Here is an 11965-nt window from a genome sequence, read left to right as displayed (position 1 = left end):
AAAAAGGTCCTGCAAAAATTGCAGTACACCTGCCATGGGACAGGTTCTGAGGTCTTACCCATGAGCCTCGGGAGCTGCATCAGGGTAGAAAACCAAATTCTCCTGGACCAATATGGGGCTACAAGGAGCATCTTGACCCGGTCCTGCCTAATTTTCTCCAGACACAGCAGGAGCAGCTTGAGCGGTGGGAAGGTGTATAACAGCTGTCTTGGCAACTGTTGTGCCAAGGAATCTATTCCAAGCAGTTCCCTGTCTCTTATTATGGATAACCAGAAGGGGCAATGCGTTGAACCTCGTGCACCTCGGGGTAAAGATTCCACTCCGAGCTGCTACAGACTCCCCTTGAGAGGGTTTGGTACTGATTTGGTGTGTTTAACACCGTATTGGTACTGGTTCCAAACTGGTGACTTTGGTTCAGTGACTTTGGTACCGATTCGGTACTGCCAGTCCATACCGGTGCACTAGCCTCGGCCCCGGTTCGGTACCAGTTTGGTATCGGGTTAGAATTGGACGCGGTGGTATGGGTCCACCAGGTTGCAGCCATTGCTCAGTTCGGCACTGTGCATCGGTGCGGTAACCTCGGTCCAGGCTTGGCTCGGGTCTGTGACCTCGGTACTGGTTAGGTACAGGATCACCGTTTGCAGTTGCCAGGGGTGGTGACGTCCAGGGATGCCCACCTGTAAGAGTCACTGGCAAAGCCTCTCAGTCAGTACCAACACGAGCATGAGGGAAGGCTGCTTGTTAGAGTCCACTAACAGCCCTTGCAATGGTGATGCTAATAGCTGTTCACCAATGCGGCAGCGAGATACTGTGGTTAATACAACCAAAGCCAAGCTAGTATCTCGGTCCTGCGCAGTGCTGCTGAGCCCAGAAGCTGCTCTTGCTGTACATGTGTCTCTCACATTATAGACGGGCCTGTGTGATATCTCTGAGAAACAGAAATAAAATATACGAGAGAAAATTTTTTCCCTGTTAAACAAATATTAATACAATAATTACAATTATATAAAATTATATATAACTGTCTCATATTGGCAAAGCTAGCAAAATGAGAAAAATAATAAAGCTCTAGTCGGATCTATGCAGCCTGGTGGGTGAGCACAAAGTCAGCCGGCTTAAGGAGCTGGGTCCATTAGAAGGAGCTACTCGAGCACAAGGGTGAGCGAGACATAACCAGCAATAGATTTAATTAAAAAAACTATTTTAGTGAATTGTAATTTTATCACATACATTTGTGTAAACACAGATAATGTGAACAAAGCAGATACACAAGTAACAAAGCGCTTATCTCCAGCAAGGCTCTCCGAGCAGATCAATGAAAGGAAATATGGCACTGAGATCTGCGAGTCCTTTTGATACCTCAGGGGCGGAGTCAGGACTGCATCACAGGCTCGGTGAGCAGCTTTCAGACACTACATTCAGGGTTCAGGTCTTCTGCAGGTAAATACCCATTTGGAAATGGTTACATTTCATACTTGAAAGGGAACTGGTATTTTTTGTGAGATATAAACATGTTTATTGAGTTGGTCTCTAACCACATACACACACGACGCCATGAACAAAAACCCTTACATAAAAATGTCACTGAAAAGTTCTGTACAATAAAAAAAAGGCAAATCACATGAATCCAAACCCACTCCGCACAAAAGCAGCAGTGTCAGGAGTGTCAAGGAAGGAAAGAGCAGCCTCTGCAGTGAAGGAGCGGACCCAACCTGGACTCGATATCAATCACACACGTGCTGATGTTTCCTAACCTTTCTTTCTCTGGAAACTTGTCTTCCAAAGCAGCTTCTTTGTACTGAAATAAAATTCCGTTTTAGAGAGATCATTAGCTTCAAGACATTTTAAGAGCAAGGATCTTATAGTCATTTTATGTATCTGTTTACCTAGTATTTTCATGAAGTTAGAGGTTTTCTTTCTATACCCGTCTACCTGGCATTCAACTTGATTTGAGCTTTTTGGAGAATTTTAACTGAATGGCCTTCCTCATTGCAATCAAACCATGTGACAATGTGGCCTTTTAACTGTGCTGGTGCAACCTACTTTACACACACACACACACACACACACACACACACACACACACACACACACACACACACACACACACACACACACACACACACACACACACGACATATCTGAACAAAATCAACAATGGTCATTATAGGGTCTTACCTTTCTCTTTTTATGCTCAAGATCTGTGACTTGCTCAGCATCATCAAGATCACAATGTGGTCGTTTCTTTGCAGAATCGGCAGTTTTCCGTTTCGGATCAGTGATTGGAACTTCGGAGTGGTTTGCATCTGCAGCTATTTTCTCATACAACTTCCACAGCTTAGAAATGGCACCTTCATTTATTGCGAGTGCTGTTTGCTTTTTTATCCTCTTCCTAGTACCGGCAATCTGTTCTTCCGCTTGTCTTTGTTCCTGCCATACTAGCGTCTTAGCAACATCAAACATAATGTGTTCTACGCCGAAAAAGGAGATTTTCCTGTCGAGTACTGCACTGTTCTTCAGGAAGCTGATTTTTCCATAAACTATACCAAGTATGCTGTGAAGATGTTCCAGCTTCCCTACATCATATTCCTCTTTTGGATGACTTGGATAGGTAGCAATCAAAGAGATTATATTTTTCCGGAGCAATTCCAAATCTTCTATACAGTCTCCAAAATTGACTCCGCAAGAAAACGGCAACGACAGAAAAAAACAACTGCAATCTGAATACTTCTGCAACACAGCCTTACACTCATCTAGTTCTCTCGTGTTCTTTAGGTACACGTAGTAAGAACTACCCTCAGTGTTTGGATGCATTGAACACAACAACTGAGAGTGATATTTTCTTAACTCAGCAAAGCCACCAAGGTCAATTTTGTCTTGGAATGACAGATATAAGGAAGACTGTTGTTGATATCCTGATTTTCCCTTCAGGAGCTCACTGTACAGGGTTGGGTCATACCAAAGCAAACTTCTGAATGTTGGTAACCCTTTCAGAAAGTTTATTTTGTTTTCCACAAACTGCATTGCTTCCATCATCATTTGAAGTTCCAAAAATGAATCCAACGCAGTGGATTTTAGCTTTACTGGCATAGCAACATCTTTTAGGTTTTTCTCAATCAACAACTCTCTCGAAACAAATACCTCCTTAAAGTCAACACGCTGTTCCCTCTCAAAAGCGGAAATAAAATAAGGAAGTAACTGCTTACATTTTGAACTTTGCAGGTACAGTTGATCAACTGATGATGTACCATGAGCTTGTTTTAAAATATGAGATATTTCTTTCACATTTTTTTCTTTTAGATACAATGTAGTGTAAAATGAGTCCAGTTCTGATAACATAGTATCAGTGCTACTCTTGCAATTAGGGTTCACCTCTGTGCTTTTTTCTTGTTTAGAAGAATAACTTATTTTTGGTGTCTCAGAAGACCGCATACAGTCAGCATTATATTGTGTTGAATTGGGATGCACACTTTGAAGCTGTATCTTAGTGTCAGGGGATTCAGTGGTCTGTAATTCCATCTGAACAGGTTGAACAGATTCTTTGTATACCCTACTTAGCGCAGCTTCTATGTGGGGTTCGAGCTGGTGAACATCATAACTTGTGATTTTAATATCTTCAGGATCTCTCTTGGAATGCTGGTTCTGATTTTTCTGAGATACATTACATGATTGCATTGATTTCGAGCTCTTTTGATAGCCTACCTCTTCCTCTTTTTTTGAAGGAAAACTAACTGAATGAGCCTCGTTTTGGGGTGCTGTGTCATAAGATATTATGGGTCGAAAGTTTCTTGAGTTGATCTCTGTTTCCATAAGTTCATCGGTTATGAATGGTATTGATGTCCAGCTTGTATCTTGTACTTTGGAAGACCTATACTGGCCATTTAGGCTTTGTTTCCAACTGAAGGTCCAACTATTGGCTTCAAATATAGTGCTAGCCAACTCATCATTTTTCTCCTCGTGTGCTTCTGGCAGAGTCTCCCATTGTGATTGATGTCCATTTCCAAGGCTTAAATCAGTCACTGCATGGCAGCTCACTTCCTCCACAGCAACCTCTTTGTAACCACTGAACTTACCCTTCTCTTCTAAATCTTCCTTCGCCTTAGCTGCCTGGTCTTTATCCTCTGAAATAGTCAACTGCAGGCTTTTTGTCTTCTCTCTGCGCTCCACACTCTCACCATCACAAGAATGGATATCATCCACGGCCTCTGGTCTTGAAATGTGAACATGAACTGTGCTTTCTAATATAGTGTCACAATATTCCCCAGTTGGAGAAAAAAGAGCCTTACAATTAAGACCATCTGCTTTTTCTCCAGTTGAATTTACCTGGGTTGGAGTTTTAGTAACGTCAGTGTTTGTTTCTTTCTTGTTCTCATTACCTTTCTGAAATGTTGCTGTAAATGTGTTTACACAGCTCATGGTGTTCTCATTTTCAGTTTTTGTCAAATTAACAGAATCATCCTTTTTATGTATCAGTGTGTCACAACATTCCTTTGCTCCAGAAGATTTTGAATACTCTTTTTTCCCTGTCTCATCCTCAACCGGAGGTATATTCAAAGGATCACAATTGGCTGCAGCTGCATTGAAAGGCCTATTTTTCTCACTAAAAAGACAAATGCTGTCTTGTTCCATGTCTCCTTTTGTAGCGCCAATGTTATTTTTACAATTTAGTCCCTTAGCACCACCTTCAGTATCCGAGGGGTTTTTCAAAACCGTTGTCAAAGATGGTTCTCTACCTTTTCCAGAACTAAATGCACAACTTAGTAACGGCTGCTTTAAATTCTTTCCCTCATCCTTTCCATATGTATTTAAAGCATCCTTTGACAAGCAGAATTCATTTTTCTTCACATAGCGTTTACTATTGATATATCTTTTACTTTTGGTGTGAGCTGTTGTTCGTGATGGATGCTTTCTTGGTTTTAATTTATCACATACTTTTTCCAGCTCACCCATTTTCTGTCTTGGTTTTTTGTTTCTTTTTACAAGAGATTGTAGCACTTGTTTTGAAGATTTAGGAAGTCTCTTGAGGGCTTTGCTTAGAGGACTCATATCCCTGGTCAGTGTCTTATTCAATCGCTTGCTTTGACATAATGGAGCTTCACTCTTAAGTTTGTTTACAATGCTTTTTAACTCTTCTTTTGATGCGTTGAAAGCATTAACTGTATCTCTGTATAAAACACTATCTCCTTCTGAATAATGCATCATTTTAGTGCCTACCTGGTTTACCGATGGCTGTTCCTTGCTTGGAGAACTGGACTGTATGATTGACTTTAGTGAATCAGGTAACTTTTGTACACAGAGGTAGTTATCAACAATCACCTGAGAACCCAGACCTTGATTCTGGTGTGTGGAGTATTTGGGGGTTACCGCAACAGGCTTTTTGCTTCCTAGTGTGTCCTTAGTTTCAGTTCCCTCAAAGAAGAGCTCTTGACTTTGCTCATCAGCTCTATGCTTGGCAGTGAACAACGGTGCAGCAATCTGCACTGGATCTATCTCCTTCAAAACATGCTGAGTTGGAATATCATCAACCAATGCTGTAGATTTTGAGTTTAGGTTCTCTGTACAATATTCAGTCTCAAACCATATAGATTGACTGGTAGAATTTGAAAACAGTGAACCGAACTGAGGGTTAGTAATACAGTTTGTTCTTACATCGTTGAAAATTTTAATTTGTAATTGAGTTTTCCCTCTGACATCAGAACTTGCATGTTTGTTTTCAGAAATGTAAGAAAATCTTTGTTTGTTGAAACATGGGTTTCTGTCTTTGGAATAATCTTTATCTGAAGCCATTTTGGTTTCACTTTGGCTGGTTGAGAGCAACATCTTCTTGCACAGTATTCTTCTGTGTAAAAACCAGTAAACTGATTCTGAGGACTGAAAATCTTCCACATTATTGGGGCTTTCCTGTTTACTGGCACTAAAATCTTCACACATGCAGTCCAGTGCCGATCCCTTAGTCCAATTTCTATCAGATTCAAAGCACACATGAGAGACTGATCGATCTATGCCACCAGACTCTGTACATTCTACAGTTTCAAAAACATCAGTACTGCATACTTCCTCATAATGTGAAATGTACAAATCCTCTTCTCTACAGTAATGTTCAATTCTACCAGTTTCCAGATCCATGCATAGGTTTTCCACTGTTTTAGGTTCTGTTTCTTCACCGTTCCAATGTTCAAGTGAATCATTCCATTGGGCTTCCTTTGAACACTCAGTTGCAGTTTTTAATCCAACTTCTGTTTCAACACCTTGTTGCATTTCTGTGGACTGGCTTTTGGGACAAAAATCATTGAACACCAAATGCTGTGTTCTTTTACTCTGTAGAATGTTATGTGTTATGTTCTCTTTTGGGGTTTTTGTACATTTCCCTTCACAAACATCTTCCTTCATAGGATCAGAAGAAATTCCTGGAAACATATTGCTCGGTTTGTTTTCTTCATACATGAAAGGCAGATTGGATCTAGAGTCTACCAATTCTACTGAGGATTGTCTTTGACACTCAGCAGTGCTCTCACAAGTACTTTCTAAGGTACCCTCTTGTTGCATTTTTGTTAATCTGCTTTTAGTAAAAAAATCACCTGGCTCTGGGGCATGATAACCAGTGATTAATTTAATACCATCATTTGGACTGACTGTGAATACAGAACTGTTACACTGAGAGTCTGCAGATATATGTATTGCATATCTTTCTTCTTCTTTAAGGAGTACTTTTACTTTTTGTTTGCTGTTCTCAAACTCTACCGAAGTTTCCACATCACATTGTGGTACTTTTTCTTGGAGGTTACGTTTTATCTCTTCCATTGGATTTTTCAGACTTTTATCTTCACACATGCCATTAGCTGTAACAGGCTGAATTCCTGTAAACATTTTGCTAGGTTTGCTCTTTTCATTCACATAAAGCCTCTTGGGTTGGGGGTCTACTGATTCAGCTAAAGCTTCCTTTAGACTATCAGCACTGCTATGGCATACATTTTCTTTGTTACCATGCTGTTGTAATTCTGTAGTCTTGCTTTTTGCAACAATTTCACCTAACTTAATGATAAGCAAAGCATCTTTGTCTTTCAATTTGTTGTCCACCAGATCTAATGATGTTTCATGCACTCGATTGCTTTGAAGAAGGTTGTGATTTGTAGTCCCATGTTCTCCATTAACCCCTTGGTCCTTTTCTGCTGATTTGCTTTCAGCAAACGTTTCACTGAACTCGCCTTTGCTCATGGATACAGATTTGATGCATTTCGATTTGTCAGACACATGCACTTTAGATTTTAAATCTTTCCAATTCATTATTTGTGGTGATTCTTTTTGTTCTTTAAACTTCATGCTCTCTAATTCCGATGATGATTTCAGAGCACCTTGTGCTTCTTCTCTTCTCTTTACAAGACCACGAGTGATCCCACCTTTTGGATTTTTCTCTTCACGGAGGTTAGGGTGCCTGGGATCAGAGGGATTAAGATGAATCCCTGCACGCATGCTGTTTGGTTTGTTACAGGCTTCCACACACTTTGCAGTGCTTCTGCATGCAGTTGCTGTTTTATCATCTTGCTTCAGTTCTGTGGACATGCTTTCAGGTAACATTTTACCTGTACCTGGGCCAAGATTACGGGTGTACCCTAGGACTCCAGAGTACCCCTTAGCACAGCCGTCATCAATTTTATTTAGTTTAGATACAAAACTTTGACTTGGAGATTCTTCAGATATATGCATACTTGATTCTGGGGTCATGTTGGAGTCATATTGCGTGCACTTCATGTTCTTCTTATAGTACCGATCATAAAACTGTATCCTGCAGTACAGAAGTTTCTTCACTCCTGAAGATACATTCTTTAGAGATTTAATTCTTGCTATTCTGTCTTTGTCTGACATAACAAGATACGCAGCATACTTCTTAAACTTCTCTTTTAGCAGGCTTGCAGGCGGATCCTGTTCAAGATGTTTAGAACAGCCAAACTGAGAGTGACTAGAATGTGTTTCCATCTGGCAGGAGTTTTTAATTGTCTCAGTCAATTCCAGTTTGCTATGAACAACTTGCACTGAAGGTTCTGTACGCCCTACAACTTTCTTCGCCTGTTTTTCCTGTTCATCCTGTCGCATCCCCACATTATGTTCAGGATAATTTCCAGTATGGCACTCCAGCTGTTGAGGTTTCAACCCTTGACCTATAATCCCTTGTTTATCTTCGTAAGTAGCCGCTCTTCTCCTTAATAACCTCGGATCTTTTGTAACCCGTGATGTAACGACAGACGTGGAGGACGGACCACATAATGCTGCTGCAGTGCTCATAGGCTTCCAGATTTCAACACTTCCAGCCGTGCTACATTTGGCAACATTTAATTCTTGCGGCTTCTCAGTGACGCGGTTGAGAAACAAAGAAATTCCAGGTAAATTTGAAGTACTTTTCCAAAGCTGCTCAGGAGTGCATACACCACTGTTTAGTAGAAGGTTTTCACCTTCATGCTTACTTGTTATATTTGGCATCCTTTTTAACAACCTTCCATTTTGGGTTGTCCCTGGAATGTAACTGGCGGAACAGCTCCCTGGAGAAATTAAGCTTGGTGACTTTCCTGAGTTCTCCAGCGTGTTGAAGTGTTTATAGACTGCAGTAGCATTCTGACCTCTACCCCTCCTCTTATCAATTCTATGATTTTTCATTGCACCTGTATTATTTAGAAAGAAAATAGGGCAAAAAAAACAATGCATTGAATACATAACCAATACTTGTTGTGCTAATAATTTAAACCGATAACCCATGTTCTTTTTAATATTAGTGGCATAGTAATTGAGAGCTAATAGCTTTAATTTAATTCATAAATAAATATAAATTTAGCTAGCAAACGTAAATGTTTAGTCTTTCTAAAACAATATCCCAAGACTGAGTGAATCACATAATACAGCTGTGTACGCAATATAGTGTCAAAAGGAGACAAAGTCACCTGACCACAGTATGACAAACATATTTTGTCCTAGGTCAATGTGAAGGGACCTGTTAGACTTAGCCTGGAGAGTTTCCATGAACAATGAAAATATAAAGACGGTATCTGAAATGTTTATAAGGTTTGAGCAGGTGAGGAAGCGGTGGCGGCAGCAGCAGATTTACAAAAACATAAGCAGGTCTCTCTGGGATAATAAATAATCTGTGTTTTTGTATATGTACTTAAAGCTAGCATTCAATTTACTTACATATTTTGTACCTGTCACTCACATAAAAGGTTTTTGAACCCCTAATGAATTGCAATGAATTCTTACTTCAAGGTGATCAAACAATAACAAGTTCCATAGAACCATTTTCATTACCTGAATAAACGTATGCAGTTTAAATACAAGAGCATATATCACTTTGAAATTAAAAAAAAAAAAACATATGCAGTATAAATATGCACATACAGCACAAAATAAAAGCTGAACTGTTTTTCTCTTACCACTCAGTTCCCTAGGATATGGCTTCTTCAAAGATAATAGAGTTGTGGAAGGTGCCATCGTGTCATTAGCTAAACCACTGATTGAAACAACTGCATAGGGCAAGCACTGTCTTGGCCTGCTGACCAGTTCTTGATCTTCACTATAGTCAAACAAGTAAATCTAAACACAAACAGAAATAATACACATTTCAATTTGAATACTCAAAGTTCTCCACAAATCTGAATTCTTTATTTTTTGGAGGCAATGGAGAATTGTCTTGAAAATAATCAACTGGTTGAATTAGCAGATCCATCAAAATCAAATACAGAATAAGACTGTGTAAGGTGATTTAAAACCATACATCTTTGAAACTGTCCCTTCTCCCCGGTAAGTTGAAAATGAGAAAAATTGACACATAAATATGTAGGAGAGTTGTCTCTTAACAACAAGATGAAAAAATGTATAATATTTCCTACTTACAGATGACCCAACCACCTGTTGAATGACAGGATCTTTTGGGCTGGCTGGGTTATTAGACATATAGCAGTCAGCATTTACTGTGGGATCCAGGGCAAGTTTTTTCCGGAAACATGACTGAACATTCTTCACCCTTCCAAATATCACCTTGAAGAAACATAACTATTGATTTCATAATGAAATATTCATAGCAATACACTTACAGTATGTCTTCATCAGTGTGTAAATGCAATGTATTTAAAAGAAATGCATATGTAAATTAAATAAAAAAATAAAAAAAAACATTTTAAAATACTATTTTCTATAAAAATAAAGTTATTGAAAGTTATTCCAGGTAAATTACTAAAGACAGTGTTGTGCTTGCTGCTCCCTCTCTTGGTCAATACCATGGCCCTTATATTTCTATGAGGTTGGGAAAACATATATTAAAAAACCTTTACCTTAAAAATCACAATTCTTCGCACAGTGTCTGATGATATTTGGCAGGCATGCTTCAAAGCCACATCCACATGCCTGTATAAGTGAATCCCATGTAAAGGATTCCCAAGTGTGGATGGTGCTGTAGCATCTGTTTTTACACCATCTTTATACAGCTGCATGGCCACACTGTCAGAGGTTACTAAAAAGCAGAAACGCTCTTCCATTTCTCTTCTACTTCGCCCTTTTGAACGCATCTCGGACCTATAAAGAACCAATTAAATAAGGATTGTTGTGACGATACAACATGAGCCAATTTAACAAAAGACCAGTTAAAGGTCAAGTATTTTCCCCCTATGGATTAAAATCAAACAGTTTTGGAGTGAGCAAATTGTAAAAAAAGGCTTGAAAAGTGATTACATACTGGAGACCAGGCAACTATGGAGGAAAAGCGGTTTACTTTAATCAATTCCCAGCCAGTTTCGCTTCAGACAGAATACTTACAGTAGATTGCAGTAACACCTCTCAGAAAGGTAGTTTAGAACTGTAACTTGCCTCTTCTCAGAAAATTCCTTTTCAAGTTCTTCATTGTGGACACATTTAACACTTTCACACTTCCAGGTCAAAAAGATATCACGACTGATGTCCAGTCTAGATTCTTTTAAGATTGAATGAATAGAGCTGTACTCCCTCCAATCTGTCGGGCAGTCTTCCAGGAAAGCTTAAAAAAAAAAAAAAAAAAAAGTCAATTTGCTGTGATATACAAGGCAAACCTACAAAAGGCACATTTTTTTTTTTTTTTAAAGAAAGGAAAAACCTCATTTTTGTAATACAGAAATCTGTACTTCATTATTATAGGGTCATGTTTTACCATAATACATGTGAGGGTTACATTATAAAAGAAAAATAAATTGTAGTAACGACTAACTAATACTAATAACTAATTGCCAAGAAGTATTTAGCAGTATTAATTATTAAATCAATCCATTCATTAATGTGTTGATTATAAATCAAGAACAACTGTCCTTCTCTCACCTTTACAATTTAGTTCAAAAGGCAATTATGAGTATGAATATCAACACGCCCCTAGTGGCCAGCATGCAGAATTTTGGTACTGATGCAGAAGGCATGGGAGACACAATGGTTCATTTTTTTTAATGCTAGCAGGGGGGAATTATTTTGTTAGCTACAATTACTTTAACATCAGCGAGAGATACAATGCTCAATGAATGAGCCTAGGACTCGAACACTGAACTTTAGAGCCGATCACAGTTATTTAACCATGTGACATGGTATGCACATATGGTCTTCAAAAGCAGTCCCTATAGGCTTCTTTGTTCTGAGCTCAGCATTCTGCATCGCCTGGATAGGCAACAGCATGTGTGCATGTACCCCGAGCCAAGCGATTTTACTCAATGAATGAATATATGAAGTAAGTACAGTTAACTTTTCTTTGGGATACTCGGGGAAGTTAAAAGAAATACAACCACAGAACTGTTGTTTTATATGGGATAATACCCACAATTAAACATAATACAGCTGTGAACTGCATTTGAAAACAATGTGTGGCGTTTATCATCTTGTAATGGAAAAGTGCCATAACAGCAATTAAGGCAACGGTGCTTGGTTAAGTTTAAGGTCACTGACACTCTTGTTCAGGACATCAACTGACATT

The sequence above is a fragment of the Polyodon spathula genome, chromosome 2, assembly GCF_017654505.1.
Source record: "Polyodon spathula isolate WHYD16114869_AA chromosome 2, ASM1765450v1, whole genome shotgun sequence".
In the NCBI taxonomy this organism is placed as follows: Eukaryota; Metazoa; Chordata; class Actinopteri; order Acipenseriformes; family Polyodontidae; genus Polyodon; species Polyodon spathula.
Note: the sequence above shows the minus strand (reverse complement) of the source record.